Source organism: Triturus cristatus, chromosome 5_2 (genome assembly GCF_964204655.1).
Source record: "Triturus cristatus chromosome 5_2, aTriCri1.1, whole genome shotgun sequence".
Lineage (NCBI taxonomy): Eukaryota > Metazoa > Chordata > Amphibia > Caudata > Salamandridae > Triturus > Triturus cristatus.
Window position 1 is genome coordinate 1074992773 of NC_140588.1, and position 25473 is coordinate 1075018245.

Genomic DNA, 25473 nt, shown 5'->3' on the forward strand with positions numbered 1-25473 from the left:
CTTACGGTAACCACACGCATGTCCTATCCCTTACTCTAGCCATAACCCTACCTCTAACCTTAACCCTAAGCCTTACGGTAACCACACACGTGTCCTATCCCTTACTCTAGCCATAACCCCACCCCTACCTCTAACCTTAACCCTCAACCTTACGGTAACCACACGCGTGTCCTATCCCTTACTCTAGCCATAACCCCACCCCTACCTCTAACCTTAACCCTCAACCTTACGGTAACCACACGCGTGTCCTATCCCTTACTCTAGCCATAACCCCACCCCTACCTCTAACCTTAACCCTCAACCTTACGGTAACCACACGCGTGTCCTATCCCTTACTCTAGCATTAACCCCACCCCTACCTCTAACCTTAACCCTCAACCTTACGGTAACCACACGCGTGTCCTATCCCTTACTCTAGCCATAACCCTACCTCTGGCCATAACCCTAAGCCTTGCTCCGGCCAGGATCTTAAACATACGTCGGTGCTTCCCAAACGTTCAGAACCTCGACCCACTTTTTACAAAGACAAACTTCTGTCGCCCGCCCAGATTTAATGAACATGAGGCGGTGCATTTCTTTTACTGTAGCTAAAGCATCATGGGGTAGCGCACTGTCATTGACAGACAGCACAGTTTCCATTTAAACGGACACTACGTGTGCAGACCTACGGTTTTACTGATAACACTATATTGCATGCAAATGATAATGAGAGGAATCGGCTTCCACTGAATATTTTCATGTCTGCATCCCCCAGTTTAGTGCCTTTATTTGCTTTGATCTTATTGCAACCTTTGTTTCCATCCCTCTTCAGAATTACAAAAAAAATGTGCTTCATTTTTGTTTTCCTTGGTGGAATGCAGTGGCATAATGAAACTTGAGCCCCCCCCCCCCCCCCTGCAAGGTACATGGAGGGTCCTTAATGGGGAGTTCCCAGGTCAGGGTACTTCTGAGGGAGCTGAGGGGGCCCCTGGAGCTCGCTCCTCCCACCCACAACACGGGGGGCCTATGCTAAACCACTGGCTGAATGTGCCCAGCACCTTTACAGGTATTTACATTTTCTTGTGTATCACAAACATGACACCCCCAGCCTTTCCTTTCACAGTCCCTGTTCCCAGGTCTTTAAGTGGGATGAAAAAACTGGGGGTCTCTCAAAGGGGTGTGGCCAATGTAATTAGGGCGTGGCTTAAAAACACTTAAGCTAGAAATCTGTGCTTAGCATAGTGCGCCGCCCGACTTGTATTTTTCTATTTCTGTCATTGCATCCAGATATATGATACAAGTAACATCATACCTACAAAAACTCAGGACTATTGGCTTTGTCAATGGTTGTTAGTTGCATAAGATAAATAAGCAGCATCTATGGCTTGTATATAATATTGAAAAAGCTTCCACTTAAGGCCCTGGTGACACCACGACAATGTTGCTGCTCATGAGTTTCAAAAAGAGAAGAGAAATCCAGAGAGAAAATGACTGTAAAGGATTTCCCTTCCCCTACAACGCTCACCTGGCATGACGTCATAGTGACGAGTGAGCAGTGTGAGCACATCATGTGCCTGCGGTCACTGCAGTCCGGAAAAGCACACGGACCGCGGGGCCAGGGCACAAAACAGAGCACGATAGAGACCCGTTCCGGGGCCCCCTTTAAAAACACCGCCGGTGCTCAGACCCGGTGAGACCCGGCCCACTTAAAGCCCTGCCTGTACCACAGCAGGGTTCTTGCATGATTCCCTGTACTGTTCTGTCCCTGCCTGCAAAGCGAGAGCAGTTGTAAACACGAATCCCCATGTTAAAAACATAAGCACACTTTTTCGGAAGGCGCTGCCTGACATTAGACCTCTGACTTTAAATCCAGAAAATGTGACAAGATAAGTCTTTTCCTCGAACCTCCTAGATTAAAAACCTGAAAGCGCCTATTCTCGGCGCTTTACTGGTGGTGTGCAGGGGACATGGGACTCCCTCCCTCCGAGAGCCTCACACCCCGCTTCTCTTGGGCTTCCAAGCAGTGTGTGGAAGGTTTTCTGCTTGTAAATTCCAGTGCAGCGATCGGTCGAGTAATCTCGTCTGTTCTGGAGTTTGTGCGCCTTGGATTATACTTTGAGCCTCCGCGATCCAACGGCAACAAAGCGCTTCGCTGCGTCCAGCGCACTTCACTACCCAATAACCATTATTCTTAAAATGCGCTTTACCTGCAAATACCCCGTTGTCTTTCTAGGTATACTTTACTGACGGCGCTCTCATGCTCTCGGGTCATGTTCGCGGTTTATAAAACTCCCTAATAATTAAATTAATAAATGCATCTTTATTTATTCCTCGGATTTCCGCGGCCCTCCAAAAGCCTGCCCCCGATCCTGCCCCACAATTTGGGAAACGCTGCCTTCCAGGTGCCGTAGCTGCACCCCTTAACCTGATTGTAACCTTCGCCCTAGCGCTGACCTTGAACCCTTCTGTGTCCCCACCAGAACCTTAACCCTGAGGGTTGGGCTCCGCCTACTCGCCAACCTCTCTCTAAACCGGACCCCCGCCCCTCCCGTGCTCTCACTGGTGGGAAGTATCGAGCGCTGCGCTCTGCATCAGTGGGCTTCAGTGCACTGGACTCCGTTGTACACACACACTTACAGGTATACATCCCACAGTGTGCACGCAGAGATAGATGCTTGCGTATAGCCACGCGTACACATACGGAAACACACATGTATGTCACCCCAGGTCACACGCCTCCCCTCTTCCCCTGCCACTCTCTGCACTCTCTTCCCAGCTCTCTCTACCCCAGGTCACAAGTCTCCCCTCTCCCCCTGCCACTCTCTCTGCACCCTCTCTTCCCAGCTGTCTCTTCTCCCAGAGCACCCCTCTCCCCTGACACTCCCTCTGCACTCTCTCTTCCCAGCTGTCTCTTCTCCCAGAGCACCCCTTTCCCCTGACACTCTCTCTGCACTCTCTCTTCCCAGCTGTCTCTTCTCCCAGAGCACCCCTCTCCCCTGACACTCTCTCTGCACTCTCTCTTCCCAGCTGTCTCTTCTCCCAGAGCACCCCTCTCCCCCGACACTCTCTCATCTCCCAGAGCACCCCCCTCCCCTGACACTCTCTCTGCACTCTCTCTTCCCAGCAGCACCCCTCTCGCCCGACACTCTCTCTTCCCAGCTGTCTCATCTCCCAGAGCACACCTCTCCCCTGACACTCTCTCTGCACCCTCTCTTCCCAGCTGTCTCTTCTCCCAGAGCACCCCTCTCCCCTGACACTCTCTCTGCACTCTCTCTTCCCCGCTGTCTCTTCTCCCAGAGTACCCCTCTCCCCTGACACTCTCTCTGCACCCTCTCTTCCCAGCTGTCTCTTCTCCCAGAGCACCCCTCTCCCCTGACACTCTCTCTTCCCAGCGGTCTCTTCTCTCAGAGCACCCCTCTCCCCTGACACTCTCTGCACTCTCTCTTCCCAGCTGTCTCTTCTCCCAGAGCACCCCTTTCCCCTGACACTCTCTCTGCACTCTCTCTTCCCAGCTGTCTCTTCTCCCAGAGCACCCCTTTCCCCTGACACTCTCTCTGCACTCTCTCTTCCCAGCTGTCTCTTCTCCCAGAGCACCCCTTTCCCCTGACACTCTCTCTGCACTCTCTCTTCCCAGCTGTCTCTTCTCCCAGAGCACCCCTCTCCCCTGACACTCTCTCTGCACTCTCTCTTCCCAGCTGTCTCTTCTCCCACAGCACCCCTCTCCCCCGACACTCTCTCATCTCCCAGAGCACCCCCCTCCCCTGACACTCTCTCTGCACTCTCTCTTCCCAGCAGCACCCCTCTCGCCCGACACTCTCTCTTCCCAGCTGTCTCATCTCCCAGAGCACACCTCTCCCCTGACACTCTCTCTGCACCCTCTCTTCCCAGCTGTCTCTTCTCCCAGAGCACCCCTCTCCCCTGACACTCTCTCTGCACTCTCTCTTCCCCGCTGTCTCTTCTCCCAGAGTACCCCTCTCCCCTGACACTCTCTCTGCACCCTCTCTTCCCAGCTGTCTCTTCTCCCAGAGCACCCCTCTCCCCTGACACTCTCTCTTCCCAGCGGTCTCTTCTCTCAGAGCACCCCTCTCCCCTGACACTCTCTGCACTCTCTCTTCCCAGCTGTCTCTTCTCCCAGAGCACCCCTTTCCCCTGACACTCTCTCTGCACTCTCTCTTCCCAGCTGTCTCTTCTTCCAGAGCACCCCTTTCCCCTGACACTCTCTCTGCACTCTCTCTTCCCAGCTGTCTCTTCTCCCAGAGCACCCCTTTCCCCTGACACTCTCTCTGCACTCTCTCTTCCCAGCTGTCTCTTCTCCCAGAGCACCCCTCTCCCCTGACACTCTCTCTGCACTCTCTCTTCCCAGCTGTCTCTTCTCCCAGAGCACCCCTCTCCCCTGACACTCTCTCTGCACTCTCTCTTCCCAGCTGTCTCTTCTCCCAGAGCACCCCTCTCCCCCGACACTCTCTCTTCCCAGCTGTCTCATCTCCCAGAGCACCCCCCTCCCCTGACACTCTCTCTGCACTCTCTCTTCCCAGCAGCACCCCTCTCGCCCGACACTCTCTCTTCCCAGCTGTCTCATCTCCCAGAGCACACCTCTCCCCTGACACTCTCTCTGCACCCTCTCTTCCCAGCTGTCTCTTCTCCCAGAGCACCCCTCTCCCCTGACACTCTCTCTGCACTCTCTCTTCCCCGCTGTCTCTTCTCCCAGAGTACCCCTCTCCCCTGACACTCTCTCTGCACCCTCTCTTCCCAGCTGTCTCTTCTCCCAGAGCACCCCTCTCCCCTGACACTCTCTCTTCCCAGCGGTCTCTTCTCTCAGAGCACCCCTCTCCCCTGACACTCTCTGCACTCTCTCTTCCCAGCTGTCTCTTCTCCCAGAGCACCCCTTTCCCCTGACACTCTCTCTGCACTCTCTCTTCCCAGCTGTCTCTTCTCCCAGAGCACCCCTTTCCCCTGACACTCTCTCTGCACTCTCTCTTCCCAGCTGTCTCTTCTCCCAGAGCACCCCTTTCCCCTGACACTCTCTCTGCACTCTCTCTTCCCAGCTGTCTCTTCTCCCAGAGCACCCCTTTCCCCTGACACTCTCTCTGCACTCTCTCTTCCCAGCTGTCTCTTCTCCCAGAGCACCCCTCTCCCCTGACACTCTCTCTGCACTCTCTCTTCCCAGCTGTCTCTTCTCCCAGAGCACCCCTCTCCCCCGACACTCTCTCTTCCCAGCTGTCTCATCTCCCAGAGCACCCCCCTCCCCTGACACTCTCTCTGCACTCTCTCTTCCCAGCAGCACCCCTCTCGCCCGACACTCTCTCTTCCCAGCTGTCTCATCTCCCAGAGCACACCTCTCCCCTGACATTCTCTCTGCACTCTCTCTTCCCAGCTCTCTCTTCCCCCAGAGCGCACGTCTCCCTCCCCCTGTGACTCTCTCCCACCCGCTCCTCGGGCTCACCGGGACTGTCCCTCTCTCACACCCCCTCCCGCTCGCCTTCCTCGGCTCCCTCTTACCTCCCTCTCCGGGCCGCTCTACTTCCCTCTCCACCTGTGCGGTCGGCGGGGTCCACCCTGCGCCCCCGGGGGCTTTGGAGCCGGGGTGGAGGGTGACCGTCCTCCCTGAACCTCCAGCTGTAACTGAGTGTGTGACAGACAGAAGGACCGGCTCTGGGAGGGGTGAGAGGGCGGGGAGAGCCCGGGAGAGGGCGCTGTGCGCCTTGGAGAGCGCAGCGCTCAAGAGCTGTCTCTGCTTCGAGAATGCGTGTCCTGGGGCTCCGGGGATGGGGGTCCCTGCAGCTGGTGCTGACACTGCGGGGGAATGTACCTCCCCAGGGTGGGGGGAGGGGCTGCACACACCGGTTGGATATAATCTCCGAGGCCGACGCCATCTAGCGCCAAGTACAGTGTGAGAAGCGTCTTCAGCGCCCAGGTGTGCGCCCTCAGGTGTTTGTGCAGTGAAAAGAGGTGCAGGGCGGAGAGTCTCTCTATAGAGCCTTAAAGAGGTATTAGGAGTGTCTGTAGAGCGGTCTGTACGTTCACAGAAGTACGTATTTACGGCGAGAGCCAGTAGGTAGTTATTGTCACGAGGGCAGTTCTGTCTGTAAAGAGGTGCACGCCTCAGGTGTGCTTGGAAAGAAGTGCATGCCACAGGTGTTTCTGTAAGGAGGTGCACGTCTCTCTCAGGTGTGCTTGTGAAGCAGTGCATGCCAGAGGTGTGTCTGTAAGGAGGTGCACGTCTCTCTCAGGTGTGCTTGTGAAGCAGTGCATGCCACAGGTGTGTCTGTAAGGAGGTGCACGTCTCTCTCAGGTGTGCTTGTGAAGAATTGCATGCCACAGGTGTGTCTGTAAGGAGGTGCACGTCTCTCTCTTAGGTGTGCTTGTGAAGCAGTGCATGCCACAGGTGTGTCTGTAAGGAGGTGCACGTCTCTCTCAGGTGTGCTTGTGAAGAAGTGCATGCCACAGGTGTGTCTGTAAGGAGGTGCACGTCTCTCTCAGGTGTGCTTGTGAAGCAGTGCATGCCACAGGTGTGTCTGTAAGGAGGTGCACGTCTCTCTCAGGTGTGTCTGTAAGGAGGTGCACGTCTCTCTCAGGTGTGCTTGTGAAGCAGTGCATGCCACAGGTGTGTCTGTAAGGAGGTGCACGTCTCTCTCAGGTGTGCTTGTGAAGCAGTGCATGCCACAGGTGTGTCTGTAAGGAGGTGCACGTCTCTCTCAGGTGTGCTTGTGAAGCAGTGCATGCCACAGGTGTGTCTGTAAGGAGGTGCACGTCTCTCTCAGGTGTGCTTGTGAAGAAGTGCATGCCACAGGTGTGTCTGTAAGGAAGTGCACGTCTCTCTCAGGTGTGCTTGTGAAGCAGTGCATGCCACAGGTGTGTCTGTAAGGAGGTGCACGTCTCTCTCAGGTGTGCTTGTGAAGAAGTGCATGCCACAGGTGTGTCTGTAAGGAGGTGCACGTCTCTCTCAGGTGTGCTTGTGAAGCAGTGCACGCCACAGGTGTGTCTGTAAGGAGGTGCACGCCACAGGTGTGCTTGTGAAGCAGTGCATGCCACAGGTGTGTCTGTAAGGAGGTGCACGCCTCAGGTGTGCTTGGAAAGAAGTGCACGCCATAGGTGTGTCTGTAAGGAGGTGCACGTCTCTCTCAGGGGTGCTTGTGAAGCAGTGCATGCCACAAGTGTGTCTGTAAGGAGGTGCACGTCTCTCTCAGGGGTGCTTGTGAAGCAGTGCACGCCACAGGTGTGTCTGTAAGGAGATGCACGTCTCTCTCAGAGGTGCTTGTGAAGCAGTGCACGCCACAAGTGTGTCTGTAAGGAGGTGCACGTCTCTCTCAGGTCTGCTTGTAAAGAAGTGCATGCCACAGTTGTGCCTGTAAGGAGGTGCACGTCTCTCTCAGGTGTGCTTGTGAAGCAGTGCATGCAACAGGTGTGTCTGTAAGGAAGTGCACGTCTCTCTCAGGTGTGCTTGTGAAGCAGTGCATGCCACAGGTGTGTCTGTAAGGAGGTGCACGCCTCAGGTGTGCTTGTGAAGCAGTGCATGCCACAGGTGTGTCTGTAAGGAGGTGCACGTCTCTCTCAGGTGTGCTTGTGAAGCAGTGCACGCCACAGGTGTGTCTGTAAGGAGGTGCACGTCTCTCTCAGGTGTGCTTGTGAAGCAGTGCATGCCACAGGTGTATCTGTAAGGAGGTGCACGCCACAGGTGTGCTTGTGAAGCAGTGCATGCCACAGGTGTGTCTGTAAGGAGGTGCACGTCTCACTCAGGTGTGCTTGTGAAGCAGTGCACGCCACAGGTGTGTCTGTAATGAGGTGCACGTCTCTCTCAGGGGTGCTTGTGAAGCAGTGCATGCCACAGGTGTGTCTGTAAGGAGGTGCACGTCTCTCTCAGGTGTGCTTGTGAAGCAGTGCATGCCACAGTTGTGCCTGTAAGGAGGTGCACGTCTCTCTCAGGTGTGCTTGTGAAGCAGTGCATGCAACAGGTGTGTCTGTAAGGAAGTGCACGTCTCTCTCAGGTGTGCTTGTGAAGCAGTGCATGCCACAGGTGTGTCTGTAAGGAGGTGAACGTCTCTCTCAGGTGTGCTTGTGAAGCAGTGCATGCCACAGTTGTGCCTGTAAGGAGGTGCACGTCTCTCTCAGGTGTGCTTGTGAAGCAGTGCATGCAACAGGTGTGTCTGTAAGGAAGTGCACGTCTCTCTCAGGTGTGCTTGTGAAGCAGTGCATGCCACAGGTGTGTCTGTAAGGAGGTGCACGCCTCAGGTGTGCTTGTGAAGCAGTGCATGCCACAGGTGTGTCTGTAAGGAGGTGCACGTCTCTCTCAGGTGTGCTTGTAAAGAAGTGCCTGCCACAGGTGTATCTGTAAGGAGGTGCACGTCTCTCTCAGGGGTGCTTGTGAAGCAGTGCATGCCACAGGTGTGTCTGTAAGGAGGTGCACGTCTCTCTCAGGTGTGCTTGTGAAGCAGTGCATGCCACAGTTGTGCCTGTAAGGAGGTGCACGTCTCTCTCAGGTGTGCTTGTGAAGCAGTGCATGCAACAGGTGTGTCTGTAAGGAAGTGCACGCCTCTCTCAGGTGTGCTTGTGAAGCAGTGCATGCCACAGGTGTGTCTGTAAGGAGGTGAACGTCTCTCTCAGGTGTGCTTGTGAAGCAGTGCATGCCACATGTGTTTCTGTAAGGAGATGCACGTCTCTCTCAGGTGTGCTTGTGAAGCAGTGCATGCCACAGGTGTGTCTGTAAGGAGGTGCACGTCTCACTCAGGTGTGCTTGTGAAGCAGTGCATGCCACAGGTGTGTCTGTAAGGAGGTGAACGTCTCTCTCAGGTGTGCTTGTGAAGCAGTGCATGCCACATGTGTTTCTGTAAGGAGATGCACGTCTCTCTCAGGTGTGCTTGTGAAGCAGTGCATGCCACAGGTGTGTCTGTAAGGAGGTGCACGTCTCTCTCAGCTGTGCTTGTGAAGCAGAGAATGCCACAGGTGTGTGTGTAAGGAGGTGCACGTCTCTCTCAGGTGTGCTCGTGAAGCAGTGCATGCCACAGGTGTGTCTGTAAATAGGTGCACGTCTCAGGTGTGCTTGTGAAGCAGTGCATGCAACAGGTGTGTCTGTAAGGAGGTATACGCCTCCCTCAGGTGTGCTGATGAAGCAGTGCATGCAACAGGTGTGTCTGTAAGGAGGTGCACGTCTCAGGTGTGTGTGTGAAGCAGTGCATGGTACAGGTGTGTCTTTAAGGAGGTGCACGTCTCTCTCAGGTGTGCTTGTGAAGCAGTGCATGCCACAGGTGTGTCTGTAAGGAGGTGCACGCCACAGGTGTGTCTGTAAGGAGGCGCACGCCACAGGTGTGTCTGTAAGGAGGTGCACGTCTCTCTCTCAGGTGTGCTTGTGAAGCAGTGCATGCCACAGGTGTGTCTGTAAGGAGGTGCACGTCTCTCTCGGGTGTGCTTGTGAAGCAGTGCATGCCACAGGTGTGTCTGTAAGGAGGTGCACGTCTCACTCAGGTGTGCTTGTGAAGCAGTGCATGCCACAGGTGTGTCTGTAAGGAGGTGCACGTCTCTCTCTTAGGTGTGCTTGTGAAGCAGTGCATGCCACAGGTGTGTCTGTAAGGAGGTGCACGTCTCACTCAAGTGTGCTTGTGAAGCAGTGCATGCCACAGGTGTGTCTGTAAGGAGGTGCACGTCTCACTCAGGTGTGCTTGTGAAGCAGTGCATGCCACAGGTGTGTCTGTAAGGAGGTGCACGTCTCTCTCAGGTGTGCTTGTGATGCAGTGCATGCCACAGGTGTGTCTGTAAGGAGGTGCACGTCTCTCTCAGGTGTGCTTGTGAAGCAGTGCATGCCACAGGTGTGTCTGTAAGGAGGTGCACGTCTCTCTCAGGTGTGCTTGTGAAGCAGTGCACGCCACAGGTGTGTCTGTAAGGAGGTGCACGTCACTCTCAGGTGTGCTTGTGAAGCAGTGCATGCCACAGGTGTGTCTGTAAGGAGGTGCACGTCTCTCTCAGGTGTGCTTGTGAAGCAGTGCACGCCACAGGTGTGTCTGTAAGGAGGTGCACGTCTCTCTCAGGTGTGCTTGTGAAGAAGTGCATGCCACAGGTGTGTCTGTAAGGAGGTGCACGTCTCTCTCAGGTGTGCTTGTGAAGCAGTGCATGCCACAGGTGTGTCTGTAAGGAGGTGCACGTCTCTCTCAGGTGTGCTTGTGAAGCAGTGCACGCCACAGGTGTGTCTGTAAGGAGGTGCACGTCTCTCTCAGGTGTGCTTGTGAAGCAGTGCATGCCACAGGTGTGTCTGTAAGGAGGTGCACGTCTCTCTCAGGTGTGTTTGTGAAGCAGTGCATGCCACAGGTGTGTCTGTAAGGAGGTGCACGTCTCTCTCAGGTGTGCTTGTGAAGCAGTGCATGCCACAATTGTTTCTGTAAAGAGGTTGTTGGAGATGGCCCTTTTTGCAGGGTTATCCCGAAACTTTTTGCTTCTTCCTCCTATTTTTTCCTGACCTGCTGTTGTTGGTTTTAGGACTCTAGGCACTTTCTCACTGTTGATCAGTGCTGAAGTGCATGTGCTCTCTGTGTAAACTGTGTTTTGATTGGTGTTTCCATGATTGGCGTATTTGATTTACATGTCAGTCCCTAGTAAAGTGCACTGAGTGTGCCAGGGTCTGTAAATCAAATGCTGTTGGTGGGCTGCAGCAGTGGATTGTGCCACCCACACAAACAGCCTGTCAATGTAACTCTGGCCTGCCATTGCAGAGCCTGTGTGCAGTCTGGGACTGCCATGTCAACTTGGCAAGTGCACCCACTTGCCAGGCCCTAACCTTTCCTTTCCTTACATGTCAGTCACCCCTAAGGTAGGCCCAAGGTACCCCTGTGGGCAGGGTGCAGTGTATGTGAAAGGTATGGCATGCCCTGGTGTGTGTGGCATGTCCTGATAGTGAGTTACTGACAATTTTGTTTTGCACTATTGCAAGGCTACCTGTTCCCTTAGGACAGAATTGGGAGTTGGTTTATATATTTCTATTTATTTATTTACTTTATTTATTTATTTTTATTTGCAAAGTTTTATATAGCGCTGGTTAGTCCCGGAGGTATCAGAGCGCTTTACATGAGGATCAGTGAGTTACAGGTTCCATAATTACATAGACAAGTATAGACATAGGAGAAAACATGAGATTACAAAATGATGAGAGATTATCAGCGCGCACACACGTTTTATGGGGAGTGAAGAGGTGGAGGGGGAATGGTAAACGGGGGTACGGAATGCAGGTATGAAAACACTACGGGGAGGCGAGGAAAACGATGTCCGGCTGGGTAGGTGACGGCCGAGGGGTGAACCAGAGCCAAACTCCGCTATAGCTGCATATGACAGCTCCACCGGGCATCAGCCAAAGTTGCTCGGGCACCGCAGCTCTACATGAGGATCAGCGAGTTACAGGTCACAAAATTACATCAATTACAGGAGCCAAGAATAAACGTAAGGAGAAAAACAGTGATTACACAGTAACAAGAGATATTAACGTATTAGCTAGAAAGGGGAGGTAGCCACAGGATCCCAGAGGGAGGAGGTGGTGGAGGGAAGGAAACACAACGGGGAGACAAAGAAAAACTATGTCCAATGTCTGGCTGGGTAGCTGACGGCCGAGGGGGTGAACCAGAGCCAACCTCCTCTATAGCTGCCTAAACAGCTCCACCGGACATCGGCCATGTTGCTCAGTCTCCACGGTAAGTACAATATTCATGGTTACTGCCCGGGGGGCCTCGTCATAGCTCCATCTGCCCCACCAGTCCTGTTGTTACTGGGAAACCCTGAGCGTAATTCAAACATCAAGCGGTGCTTGCTCCGTGGTGCTTGTCCAGCTGGTTCCTCAGACCACGCCTTTATTCCAGTGCGATCAAAAGGTGAGGTGGGGAGATGTTTGGCAGGCTGACTCTCTTTCAAAGTTAAACAACAATGGGGTGACCCTGTGTCCCTCAGAACCTGGGTATGGATATATAAACAAAAACTGTGGTTTTGTCTGGCAGACGCAGTGTTTCTTTTATAAACAAGGGTTATTTCTTTTATGTATTGATCTACAACCTTCATTAATGGTATCCGAAATATTTAAACACCATGTTGTATATGGTGAGGAAATCCCTCAACTTGTTTTAAATTGAATACTGTACTTGCTGCTTGTTGCTGATCAGGGGGGAAAAATTTCTTGAGGAAATTCTGTTCGTTTTGCTAATTTGCACTTATTGGGCTATTTACTTGCACTTGCACATTTGCACTTTTTTGGATAAAATACCTCGTATAGCTGCTGTTTTTAAATCGGACATTTATCTTTTTAAACACTTTTAAACATTTTGATGTTAATGTATTTGATGAATCTGCTACCATTCACCGCTGAGTTTACCCTGCCTCCGCTTCCCCGGTCCAACGCCGGCCTTGCGGCCGTTTGATTGGAGGGAAGCGGATATTCCCTCTCACGCCTTAGCCAACCACGGTCTCTGTTGTTCGCCCCTCCAGGAAGGGCGGAGACGGTGGATTTACGCGCCGGCCAGCTATTTAAATCTAAGCTGGGCCGGACATGCAGCGGACGCGCCGGCGGCGCTCCGAAGGCGCGCCAAAGGCAAGCCCGTCTGCGCCCGTCCGCGCCAAGGACGTGACAAAGATGGGACGTATTGGTCTACCTGGTAGGAGAACTTACCAGGTTGAGGTCTTAAAGAGTCTAAATTCGAACTCTCCCTGTCAACATTTCATATCCCCTAACTCTATCTATGGAGCCTGCTCTTGTCGTAGATGCCGGTTAGACCTCCCGTTTGTACCTTCAACTGGAATTTCTAATCAGTATGTATATCTCAGGTCTGGCAATGTTAAGAACAGGGGTCTACTTACTGGAGGCCTCATTAATGCACGATCCATGGGCAAACATAGTCAGGACATCAGAGACCTCATATTAGACTCTCAACTTGATATTCTATTCGTGACAGAGACCTGGCTTAAGGACTGGAGTAGCCCGGATATTGCGGACACCGTCCCACCAGGTTATCTTATACATAGGAAGGACCGACCGGTGGGAAGGGGTGGAGGGCTGGCCATCATTTTACGTGACTCGTTTGTTTGCACCTTTTTTGAATGGGATGCGATGTTAGAAGTGGAAAGTCTAGGTTTCTGTCTTTCTTTGAACGCCACCTCATGCTTCTCAGGTGCACTTATCTACCGGCCTCCTGGTCAAAGTACTAATTTTATTAATTCACTTAATGACTCGTTAAGTTACCTTATTCTCAAATATGCCAATTTTACACTTTTAGGTGATTTTAATCTTCACTTAGAGGATAACTCTGAACCTGGCACAGATAATTTTTCTCAAATCCTAGACCTATTTTCACTACAGCAAATAGTGAATGGTCCTACCCATCTGGCAGGGCACACCCTTGATGGGGTCTGCTCGAATTTACCTTGGCTTGCCACAGACACCCCCTTCCCATTAATCTGGTCTGATCACTTTTTTATTCCTCTTAGAATTACAATGCCCCCGAAGACACAGATTGTGAAACTTTTTAATAAACCTCAGCAGGGGCCTTCATGGGCAAAGATTGTTAAAGATCCCAATTTATCGATGGTGGCCAAAAATCTTGCCCCTATTTTGACAGGCAAAACAGAGATAGACTCTTGCCTTTTTCAGTCCTGGCTTACCAATATCGGCAAGGCTCTTACGCCCTCGGACATAAAGAGCAAGCCGTTAAAACCCAAAAATCTAAATACTCCCTGGTTTACGCCCCAATTGGTTCAAGCACGACTGCATTGCAGGCAACTGGATCGGCAGTGGAGAAAGGGATACATGGAGAAACAAAAAAAAATATTTAGGGAAGGTAGGAAAGCATATTTTTCCCAGATTCAACTGGCAAAAAAGGAATTTTTCACCAAAAGAATCAACACAGCTAAAGACAATCAGAAGTTGATTTTTCAAATTGTGAAGTCTTTTACTACACCGATGGCGGAACAAAGGGAGCTTCTTGCCTCTCAGTCGTTATGTGATCAGATCTCCCTGTTCTTCGAGGAAAAAATCCTCAAAATTCAGAAAGACTTTCTAGGCGGCAATTCCACCCCCGATCCTCCTTTGGTGAGTAGCCTAGCCTCCATTTCTACATTTACACCTGTATCGCTAGATATGACTCTTATGGCCATGGAAACATGTAAATCAGTGTCTCCATTGGATGCCTGTCCTCCATCAGTCCTTCACAAATTGTCAGAGGTAGCAAATCCCATGATTAATCAGATTGTCAATTCGTCTCTCAGTACGGGCTTTGTCCCAGATGATTGGAAGTTGGCACTGGTTAAACCACTGAAAAAAAACCAACATATTGATTCGGCAGTGCTCTCAAATCTCCGCCCTATCTCACTTCTCCCCATTCTGGGCAAAATCACGGAAACTTTTGTTTTAAATGAGCTTACAAAATTTCTTGAAGAGCAACATATTCTTCACCCATGCCAAGCTGGATTCCGGCCCAAACATTCTACAGAGTCAGCCCTTATTGAAGTTTCCGATTCCCTGAAAAGGATTGCAGATAGAGGCAGGAAGGGGGTTTTGATTCTGTTGGATTTGTCGGCTGCATTCGACACGATCTCCCATGACATTATTTTGAGGCGTCTCGAAAGCAGCGGCATTTCAGGTATGGTGTTGAGGTGGATTAAATCCTTCCTGGTCTCTCGGAGACAGGCTGTTACCCTAGGTCCCTTCCTCTCTTCGGAACGACCCATTACAGCAGGAGTCCCTCAGGGATCTTCCCTAAGTCCACTATTTTTTAATGTCTATATGGCACCCCTCATTACCCTGATTAACTCCTTCGGGATTGAGGCTTTGTCATACGCAGATGACACTCAAATGATTATCTCTTTGGAGAACGACTCTACGCAAACTGAAATGAATTTTAAAGTCTGTCTGACTGCGGTCCTTCAATGGATGTCGACTAATCATTTGAAGTGTAATACGGACAAAACAGAGATTCTTCCCATAGGGATGGACACTTCTTTCCACCCGTCTAAATGGTGGCCCGATGGAGCAACTCCACCTCCTGAGGTTGTGAAGGTAGCCAGGAATCTAGGAGTCCAATTTGATAACTCCCTCTCCTTTCTTCCCCATACCAAAGCGGTCGCAGGAATGTGTTTTGGTTTAATTAAAACCCTAAAAAAATTCTTTAGGTTTCTTCCTTTGCCTACTAGAAAGTCTGTAGCAGTGGCCCTGATACTCTCTCGTATTGACTATTGTAATGGGCTACTGGCTGGAGTTAATAGGTCAGTCTTAAAGAAGTTTCAGGTGGTACAACATGCTGCAGCCCGCCTGGTACTTAAACTCCCCAGAAAGTCCTCCGCTTCCGCCGCCTTGAGTAAACTCCATTGGCTCCCGGTACCCAAAAGAATTCTTTTTAAGATACTTCTTGTTACGTTTAGGGCAAAGATGAAGGTCGGTCCCAAATTTTTGTCGGCACGCTTTACTCCATATACCACTACTAGGCCGCTCAGATCTTCCTCGGCAAATCTTCTTAAACCGCCCAACTTTAGATATAAACTAAAAGGCGCAAGAACCCTAGCCTTCTTGGGTGCCAGAGCATGGAATAAGCTGCCAGCCCAGATCAAACTCTGCAATACTGAACCCTCATTCAGGAAAGATCTCAAAACCTGGATCTTTGGTATCTCGGATGACTTTTGTCTTGCCCTGATCTAATTACTTTCAGTAAGTCAATACCTTGTTTTCCTAGTACTGTATGACGTTAGCGCCCAGATACTCCTCGCTGAGTGATATCTGCGCTTTATAAATACAATCTCAATTCAATTCAATTTAACACAAAGCAAAGAACACTGACACAAATTGGTGAGTATTCTGGTGTTTTATAAATTAAAGCAATTATGTATGCTCACACATTTATAAACAAGGCTGTCAAAGCAAGGTGAAACTTACAGTGGTGTGTACCAAAGTGACATTTGTGCACAGTGATAGGTCATGGTGCATATATTATGTACAGAGTGATTAAAACCACAGTATATACAAGGGACGAGAAGGCCAGAATAGTATGACAATCACAATGACTCTGTTGCTTGTACAAATTATTCAATCATTTGCCCCCAGAGTCTTGGTAAATCTGGACCATAGGAGATCATCGACGTTTCAACCCAAACAATGCTTAATTAAGAAGTCAAGGCGGGTCTTCATCAGGACAGGCATGGGGGAATAGGGGATGACAGCCTATGGATAAGGAAAGTATGAATCAAGGTGTGTTCCATATGAGAAACCAATCTTGGTACGCAAGATAGAGTTAAAGTTGGGGTGTCAATACTCACCATCAGTAAATCACAGAATCAATCGTGATATGTAGGTCATCATTCAAAGCGAACTCTCGGTTTGATCTACAAGGGGGAACTTATGAGTATTAGAAAATGCGCCCCCTGGTCCCGCCTATAATTGCTGGATCACGCATGTTAAAGCTAAGAACAGGGAGCGCGCAAGCCCTCTGGGAAAAACTCACCAGCCGTGGACTTGCTGTTGGCGTGGGAGATCTAAAAAGGAAACCAGATAATGTATTTAGGTTGCAGCCCCTATGTGTTATAGAGGCATAGTTTCCCCTTTAAACCATCCGCCTAACCCCGCTAAGGGGCTTACCTGATGTGATTAGAACACTTTCTCAATGTGCGGAGGATTTACAATCGAAAACGCGAAGCCAGGCATAGGTCCTGTGTCAACGCTGCACAGCAGAGGCACCCCCCACCTGGTCGCTCCACCCGAATCCCAATAACTTCAGAGCACCACAAGTTTGTGTTTTTTATGGAAGAATTGAGGCCGCAGTTTATTAGGCATTTTCAACTTACAAGCGATCCTTTACACATCATTATTTTTGTCCGGAGAGCCTGAGTCCTTACCCCATAAGCTCTGCCCTGTGCCTTGCCTTCAGTGCAGCTCACCTTGCCCCTGGTGACCTATCCCCCCTGGGAACGTAACCCTTGCCTTTCACTCTGGGCAAGCCTCTGCTTCCAGCCCGACCGGGTAACCTTTTACTTCCGGTTGCCACACACTCCTTGGGTAAGCGTCTGCTTCCAACCCAACCGGATGACCCTTTGCCTTCCGGTGCCTACACACTCCCGGGTAACCAGCCGCTTCCCACCCAGCCGGGTGACCTTTCACTTCCGGTGTCCACACGTTTCCTTCCGGGTAAGCGTTTGTTCCCAGCCCAACCCTGTGCTTCTTCAGTCCCGGTGCGTACCCTCTTTGTTACCTGGGCAAGCCAATGTGCTTCCCGCCCACCAACCTGGTTGACTGTTCCCATACCCCTCTCTGCGAAGGTGACCCAGTAACCGTTACCTCACTTCTTCCATGCCACAGGCTCTGACCTCCGTTGCGTAATTAATTGTTTACTTCGGTTCACCAGAACAAAGGGGCTTGAGGAGCTTGCCAGTGCGCACTGGGTCCTGACTGACTGTGAGCGAATCCGTTTTTTCTCAAGTCTTCAATCTTAGCTAGTTTCTCATTCAGTGTAGTATCTAATGATACTGTGTCTGACAAAGAAACCCTGTCCTACAGTGAAGAGTATATCACCAAACTCATACAGGATCAGGCCGCGTCTAACTTTCTGTTAGGAACCGACACAGTATCATTAGATACTACGGTGAATGAGAAACTAGCTAAGATTGAAAGACTTGAGAAAAAACGGATTCGCTCACATCTCCATGGTCACGTGCTGACTAAATATCTACAAGCTGACATAATTCCCAAAGGCTTGCAGGTTCGAAACGAGCCAGCGATCTTCATAGACGTCCCAAAGTTTAGAGAGGGGTCCAGTTACGTTGCCAATAATTGCTCAAGGCACTGGATGGTACTTGGAGTGGAAACGGCAATTGAATACGTTAAGAAACTAACCCAGGAGATCGCTGATTTGGAAAAAGAAATCCTTGAGGATAGCGCCCTCTCTAATGCAAGGGAAGCTCTGGAGCGAGCTGAAAAGACACGATCTGAATTTAACACAATAACCCTGAATAGAAAACTTGATAAACTGACAAAAGACGTGAGGAATTAGGATAAGAAGTTTACTTACCCTTGCTTGGCGGACGAATACCATCAACAGGACAGCCAGGGTTTTTTCACCAGCAGAAGTAGGCAGGGCCCAAGGAGGTTTGCAACCTTCTCAGACTCCTCTGTAGGGAGTGGCTCAAACTCTGAGAGACCTTCCACCAGTCGCCAAGGAAACCAGGGCCAGCATTTTTTTGGGAGGGTTACCGCTTACCCAAAAGGGGCGGCGGGGCAGAGCAGAATTGGGAACAGCCAAGGGGTTGGAACAGGGGCAAGAACAACCAACGGGGCAATGCAACGAGTTCGCTTCTACCAACCCGAAACCCACGGGGAAACCCAGACACGCAGACAAACATACAGATGGTGAGAACACATACACCCACCACCACTAGGCGTTTCCATGCCAACTTGCCCCCCAATACTCCAAACATAATGGATATAGTCACCCTGAATCCACCTGGCAATCATAACATGAACAGGATTTCAAGTGAAAGACATGACATAATCACCACAGCGGCCGTACAAGACTCGTCCACCGTCCACATGGAACCCTTGGTAGTACAGGTGTTCAACCTGGACCAGCATCACAACAACACCACGTGTAGCCCTTCCTTCATGGACCCGATAATCAACCTTTCCAACTCTACCATGTCTGAAGTGGAGAGAGAGCTCCTTTCTAAAGGGCTGTGGTTTGTCCCCACATCAGCACCTAATGCATTTAATGTCAAACTTGCGATGCAGAGATTCTTCAGGAAAATCAGACTAAAGTATTACTTCAGCAAGAATACCGACAACCCTACAGCAGCCGCTACATCTTTCAGATCACCATCTACCTTTACACCAGGGTCTTATTTGACAAGTCAGAGGATTTTGGCCTATGAGCAGATTGTCCTACAGGAAACCATGGAGTTACTGGGGGAAAGGCGATACGTTAAACACAACATCAGTAAAGATGAAAGACTGGCGTTACATGCATTGGGAACCAATGAGGCCATCGTAAGCAAGGCGGCGGATAAGGGCCCCGCAGTGGTCTTGCAGAATACCACAGACTATGTGGATGAAATAGAACTGCAATTGGGGGTTAAAGAGAGCTATTGCCCAACACCAAAGGATCCGACAACGGAGATTAAGTCCTTGATAGTGAAGCTGACTAAGGATGGGCTGACACAAGGCTTCCTGAGCCAACCGGAGAATGACTTCTTGAACAAGAGAGAACCCAGGATCCCTATGATCTATACCCTCCCAAAGGTACACAAGCGTCTGGTCAAGCCACCCGGAAGACCCTTCATCTCTGGGTGTCGTTCTATTCTTGAACCACTTAACCAGTTCATCAATTATTTCCTACAACCATGGGTTCCTGAGACCAAATCATTTGTGAGGGATACCATGCACATCATCCAGTTGCTGGAGGGCCAACCGTTTGATGTCCAAACCCAACTACTGGTGACTCTAGACGTCTCCTCCCTGTATACTTCCATTTCACAAGGAAAGGCATTAGATGTGGTTAGACTCACTCTAGATAAACGTCCCAGACTACATTGGATACCCACTAATTTTTTAATTGCCTTGCTTGAAATCGCGATAAAAAAGAACTATTTCATCTTCAGGAACCAATATTATTACCAGTGCAAGGGCGTCACGATGGGTGCCAGCTACGCACTGAGCCTGGCGAATATTTTCATGGATGCCTATGAAAAAGAATATCTATATACCCATGAGAAAGCCTCCTACTTCGTTGCCGCTGCCCTCTGTCAGACGGGGCAGTGGGGAGGATCAGTCCAGGTACCGGGGGCGGGCACCGGCAATGTGCCCCGACACCCCCCCCTACCACACGACATCAGAGCCCTACTCACCGGCTCGCTGGAGAGCTCCTCGGGCCCTCGGACTCCTTCCAGCAGGGGACAGGCACCGATAGTTGCCTCGACAGTCCCCTGCTCCTTCAGGACTCTTGCCGGCTTCCTCTTGCTCTCTGCTCCTTAGGCCCCTGTCAGGGCCCTGCTGCAGCTCCGCAACCTACACCGGGACACAGTGACCCTATGCAGGACTCTTCTCTCAAGGTGCGGGCCCCGCGAGGGTCAGGGCGCCTCCGGACTTCACCCCCTTCACCCGGGCCCCCTCCTGGGACCCGGGACTTCGTATGGAGCCTGAGAGGCTCCGGGCGGCGCAGGCTTTCCTGTGAGGCTCCGGGTGGCGCAGGCTTCCCTGTGAGGCTCCCCTCACCAGACTTCACCCGGGCCCCTTCCTGGGACCCGGGACTTATTCTGCGGGGCTCTCCTCTCCTCACGGGGAGCCCCCACCGTCACTTGGGCACTTCCTCGCCAGGGGGAGGCGGGGTAGGCTCCCGCTCTCCCCGGACTTCTTCGACCGGCGTCCTCCGGTCTCGGCCGTCTTCGGGGCTGCTTCCTGGCGTCACGGGGGCGCGGCCGATGGCGCGGCCGGTGCCCCGGTTGCTGGGCAACACGCACTCGCGCGGCCCAGGCCCGGCACCTCCTCCAAACAGCGCCCGGGCGGCAGCGGTGATTTTTCCTCAATTTGAAGCGCGGGGTAGGCTCCCGCTATAATTCTAATCTGCAGAAGGGCGGCAATACAGCGGGGTGGGCACCCGCTTCCCTGGCAACGCGGCGACCTCCCTCGGCGGCAATCACGCGGGGTGGGCACCCGCTCAGTTACTGGAGCCTGCAAAACGCCGCCATTACGCGGGGTGGGCACCCGCGGCGCTTGCACATCACCAAATCTTCCGGGCCACACAGCGCCCCTGGGCTATGGAGTATAGCGCTTCCTCGGCGCTGGGCAGTCCCACCAGCTAACACAGTCAATTCAAATATAGCGCTCACCAGCTATAGCGCTCTCCTTCCACGGGCAGCTTGAATTTAGCGCTCTCTCCCTGCAGGCAGCTTGTGAATAGCGCTCTCTCTCTGCAGGCAGCTTGTAAATAGCGCTCTCGGGTTCCTGCCCCTTGGTTGAGGGTTTCTTGAGGGGGGAAGTTGCGTTGGTGGCTGCAGGCGGACTAATTAGTCTCTGCCTGTCGTCCCTGGGTTCTCCTCTCGCCGGGCCAGATCAGTGGGCAGTTCAGGATCCCTCACTTACTTGAAAGGCAGCACCTAAGCCCTGTCACTTTCAGAGGCATAGGTCCCTGACTAAACCCTACCGCCTAAAACTCCTGCGAAGGCTTCTCCAGGACTGCGTTGCCCCAACTATAGCTTTCCCTCGCCCTGGGGACAGTAGAGGGGGGTTAGGTAGACTCAGGGCCCAGCACCCAGGCCCATGTGGCGGTAACCCCTGGCAGCAGGTCCCCTCTCTCCCTGGTCCACCCTCTGTCTGAGCACATGGCAACCCAGCTCCACCCTTTATATGCCCCTCACCCCACCTTCCAGACAGTGCCAGACATTGTGACATTTGTGCACAGTGATAGGTCATGGTGCATATATTATGTACAGAGTGATTAAAACCACAGTATAAACAAGTGAAGAGATGGATAGAATATTATGACAATCACAATGACTCTGTTGCTTGTACAAATTAGTCAATCATTTGCCCCCACAGTCTTGGTAAATCTGGACCATAGGAGATCGTCGACGTTTCAACCCAAACAATGCTTAATTAACCTCTTCAGCGCGGCGCGGATTTCCGCGCCACACTGAAGATTCCGTGCGCGGGCGGGGCCATGACGGAACGGTTCCGTCATGCGCACAGCGCAACCGACGTGCATGACGGAACCGTTCCGTCATGCGCGTCGAAGGGGTTAAGAAGTCAAGCGGGTCTTCATCAGAACAGGCGTGGGGGAATAGGGAATGACAGCCTATGGATAAGGAAAGTATGAATCAAGGTGTGTTCCATATGAGAAACCAATCTTGGTACGCAAGATAGAGTTAAAGTTGGGGTGTCAATACTCACCCTCAGTAAATCACAGAATAAATCGTGATATGTAGGTCATCATTCAAAGCGAACACTCGGTTTGATCTACAAGGGGTAACATATGAGTATTAGAAAATGCGCCCCCTGGTCCCGCCTATAATTGCTGGACCACGCATGTTAAAGCCAAGAACAGGGAGCGCGCAAGCCCTCTGGGAAAAACTCACCAGCCGTGGACTTGCTGTCAGCGTGGGAGATCTATAAAGGAAACCAGATAATGTATTTAGGTTGCAGCCCCTATGTGTTATAGAGGCATAGTTTCCCCTTTAAACCATCCGCCTAACCCCGCTAAGGGGCTTACCTGATGTGATTAGAACACTTTCTCAATGTGCGGAGGATTTACAATCGAAAACGCGAAGCCAGGCATAGGTCCTGTGTCAACGCTGCACAGCAGAGGCACCCCCCACCTGGTCGCTCCACCCGAATCCCAATAACTTCAGACCACCACAAGTTTGTGTTTTTTATGGAAGAATTGAGGCCGCAGTTTATTAGGCATTTTCAACTTACAAGCGATCCTTTACACATCATTATTTTTGTCCGGAGAGCCTGTGTCCTTACCCCATAAGCTCTGCCCTGTGCCTTGCCTTCAGTGCAGCTCACGTTGCCTCTGGTGACCCATCCCCCCTGGGAACGCAACCCTTCCCTTTCACTCCGTGCAAGCCTCTGCTTCCAGCCCGACCGGGTAACCTTTTACTTCCGGTTGCCACACACTCCTTGGGTAAGCGTCTGCTTCCAACCCAACCAGATGACCCTTTGCCTTCCGGTGCCTACACACTCCCGGGTAACCAGCCGGTTCCCACCCGACCGGGTGACCTTTCACTTCCGGTGTCCACACGTTTCCTTCCGGGTAAGCGTTTGTTCCCAGCCCAACCCTGTGCTACTTCAGTCCCGGTGCGTACCCTCTTTGTTACCTGGGCAAGCCAATGTGCTTCCCGCTCGCCAACCTGGTTGACTGTTCCCATACCCCTCTCTGCGAAGGTGACCTAGTAACCGTTACCCCACTTCTTCCATGCCACAGGCTCTGACCTCCGTTGCGTAATTAATTGTTTACTTCGGTTTACCAGAACAAAGGGGCTTGAGGAGCTTGCCAGTGCCCACTGGGTCCTGACTGACTGTGAGCGAATCAGTTTTTTCTCAAGTCTTTCAATCTTAGCTAGTTTCTCATTCAGTGTAGTATCTAATGATACTGTGTCTGACAAAGAAACCCTGTCCTACAGTGAAGAGTATATCACCAAACTCATACAGGATCAGGACGCGTCTAACTTTCTGTTAGGAATCGACACAGTATCATTAGATACTACGGTGAATGAGAAACTAGCTAAGATTGAAAGACTTGAGAAAAAACGGATTCGCTCACATCTCCATGGTCACGTGCTGACTAAATATCTACAAGCTGACATAATTCCCAAAGGCTTGCAGGTTCGAAACGAGCCAGCGATCTTCATAGACGTCCCAAAGTTTAGAGAGGGGTCCAGTTACGTTGCCAATAATTGCTCAAGGCACTGAATGGTACTTGGAGTGGAAACGGCAATTGAATACGTTAAGAAACTAACCCAGGAGATCGCTGATTTGGAAAAAGAAATCCTTGAGGATTGCGCCCTCTCTAACGCAAGGGAAGCACTGGAGCGAGCTGAAAAGACATTATCTGAATTTAACACAATAACCCTGAATAGAAAACTTGATAAACTGACAAAAGACGTAAGGAATTACGATAAGAAGTTTACTTACCCTTTCTTGGCGGACGAATACCATCAACAGGACAGCCAGGGTTTTTTCACCAGCAGAAGTAGGCAGGGCCCAAGGAGGTTTGCAACCTTCTCAGACTCCTCTGTAGGGAGTGGCTCAGACTCTGAGAGACCTTCCACCAGTCGCCAAGGAAACCAGGGCCAGCATTTTTTTGGGGAGGGTTACCGCTTACCCAATGGGGCGGCGGGGCATAGCAGAATTGGGAACAGCCAAGGGGTTGGAACAGGGGCAAGAACTACCAACGGGGCAATGCAACGGGTTCGCTTCTACCAACCCGAAACCCACGGGGAAACCCAGACACGCAGACAAACATTCCGATGGTGAGTACACATACACACACGACCACTAGGCGTTTCCATGCCAACTTGCCCCCCATTACTCCAAACACAATGGATATAGTCACCCTGAATCCACCTGCAATCATAACATGAACAGGATTTCAAGTGAAAGACATGACATAATCACCACAGCGGCCGTACAAGACCCGTCCACCGTCCACATGGAACCCTTGGTAGTACAGGTGTTCAACCTGGACCAGCATCACAACAACACCACGTGTAGCCCTTCCTTCATGGACCCGATAATCAACCTTTCCAACTATACCATGTCTGAAGTGGAGAGAGAGCTCCTTTCTAAAGGGCTGTGGTTTGTCCCCACATCAGCACCTAATGCATTTAATGTCAAACTTGCGATGCAGAGATTCTTCAGGAAAATCAGACTAAAGTATTACTTCAGCAAGAATACCGACAACCCTACAGCAGCCGCTACATCTTTCAGATCACCATCTACCTTTACACCAGGGTCTTATTTGATGAGTCAGAGGATTTTGGCCTATGAGCAGATTGTCCTACAGGAAACCATGGAGTTACTGGGGGAAAGGCGATACGTTAAACACAACATCAGTAAAGATGAAAGACTGGCGTTACATGCATTGGGAACCAATGAGGCCATCGTAAGCAAGGCGGCGGATAAGGGCGCCGCAGTGGTCTTGCAGAATACCACAGAGTATGTGGATGAAATAGAACTGCAATTGGGGGTCAAAGAGAGCTATTGCCCAACACTAAAGGATCCGACAACGGAGATTAAGTCCTTGATAGTGAAGCTGACTAAGGATGGGCTGACACAAGGCTTCCTGAGCCAACCGGAGAATGACTTCTTGAACAAGAGAGAACCCAGGATCCCTATGATCTATACCCCCCCAAAGGTACACAAGCGTCTGGTCAAGCCACCCGGAAGACCCTTCATCTCTGGGTGTCGATCTATTCTTGAACCACTTAATCAGTTCATCGATCATTTCCTACAACCAAGGGTTCCTGAGACCAAATCATTTGTGAGGGATACCATGCACATCATCCAGTTGCTGGAAGGCCAACCATTTGATGTCCAAACCCAACTACTGGTGACTCTAGACGTCTCCTCCCTGTATACTTCCATTCCACAGGGAAAGGCATTAGATGTGGTTAGACTCACTCTGGATAAACGTCCCAGACCACATTGGATACCCACTAATTGTTTAATTGCCTTGCTTGAAATCGCGATGAAAAAGAACTATTTCATCTTCAGGAACCAATATTATTACCAGTGCAAGGGCGTCGCGATGGGTACCAAATACGCACCGAGTCTGGCGAATATTTTCATGGATGCCTATGAAAAAGAATATCTATATAGCCATGAGAACCCCTACATAGACCACATCACTATTTGGAAGCGCTACATAGACGATGTGATAATGATTTGGTCCGGCACTGAAAAAGATCTCAACGACTTTAAAGACTGGCTAAACAACAGATCAATTGATATTAAATTTACCATGGCCTATAACCACGAAGCCATCGATTTCCTAGACCTCAGCA

General features: G+C 51.1%; 1 protein-coding gene across 3 annotated transcripts in view; it reads right to left on the reverse strand.

Annotated features, from left to right (window-relative positions):
* The window catches only part of LOC146829692 (serine protease 23-like), a 1412546-nt gene extending 1406809 nt beyond the window's left edge, over positions 1 to 5737 (reverse strand). For all 3 annotated transcript variants that reach the window (XM_085608396.1, XM_085608399.1, XM_085608397.1), the window contains exon 1: positions 5479 to 5737. The gene's annotated coding sequence lies outside the window, so the exon portion shown is untranslated. The remainder of the gene's footprint in view (positions 1 to 5478) is intronic.
* Positions 5738 to 25473: the final 19736 nt, after the last annotated feature.